This window comes from Orycteropus afer, unplaced genomic scaffold, assembly GCF_000298275.1.
Source record: "Orycteropus afer afer isolate SDZICR_OR568_19922 unplaced genomic scaffold, OryAfe1.0 scaffold00008, whole genome shotgun sequence".
Taxonomy (NCBI): domain Eukaryota; kingdom Metazoa; phylum Chordata; class Mammalia; order Tubulidentata; family Orycteropodidae; genus Orycteropus; species Orycteropus afer.
This window is the reverse complement of record NW_006921595.1, coordinates 5,110,421-5,111,276: the sequence shown is the minus strand read 5'-3', so window position 1 is coordinate 5,111,276 and position 856 is coordinate 5,110,421. Positions and strand designations below refer to the sequence as shown.

The 856-nt window shown below is 39.3% G+C and overlaps 1 protein-coding gene across 1 annotated transcript in view; it reads right to left on the bottom strand.

Moving 5' to 3' along the window:
- Nucleotides 1-856, bottom strand: part of CPVL (carboxypeptidase vitellogenic like) — a 201,084-nt gene that overhangs the window by 32,505 nt on the left and 167,723 nt on the right. The window lies entirely within an intron of this gene.

Genomic DNA, 856 nt, shown 5'->3' with positions numbered 1-856 from the left:
ACTGGAGATCCATTTGCAGAAAAATGAAACAAGATCTGTACCTCACACCATACACAAAAACTAATGCCAGATGGATCAAAGACTTAAATGTGAAACCTAAAACTATAAATTTCCTCAAAGATAAACTAGGGGCAAATTTAGGGGCTCTAATATATGGCATAGAAGCTCTGGTAGCATAGTGGCTAAGGCACTTGACTGCTAACCAGAAGGCTGGCAGTTCAAACCCACCAGCCACTCGTCAGAAGGAAGGTTGGGCAATCTACTGCCATAGTGATACTACCTCAAAAACCCAAGGAGGGGTCACTATGAGTTGGGTCCAACTCAATGGCACATCACAACAACAATATATGGCATAAGTAGACAATCAAGCATAACCCCAACATGCACAAACAGCAGAAGAGAAACTAGATGAATGGGACCTTCTAAAAATTAAATTTTTATATGCTTCCAAAGACTTCTCCAAAAGAATCAAAAGAGAACCTACAGTTTGGGAGAAAATATTTGGCAATGAAATATTTGTCAAGGGATGTATCTCTAGAATTTATAGAAAACTCCAACACCTCAGTAACAAAAAGACAAATAATCCTATTAAAATATGGGCAGAAGACATGAATAGACACTTCACCAAGGAAGATACTCAGGCGGCCAACAAACATATGAAGAAATGCTCACAATCATTAGTCATTAGAGAGATGCAAATCAAAACAACAATGAGATACCATCTTGCTCTGGCACTAGTAGCAAAGTTCATCAAGACAGAAAATAACAAATGCTGACGAGGATGTGGAGAGATTGGGACTCTCATACACTGCTGGTGGGACTGTAAAATGGTACAACCACTGTGGAAAGCAGTATG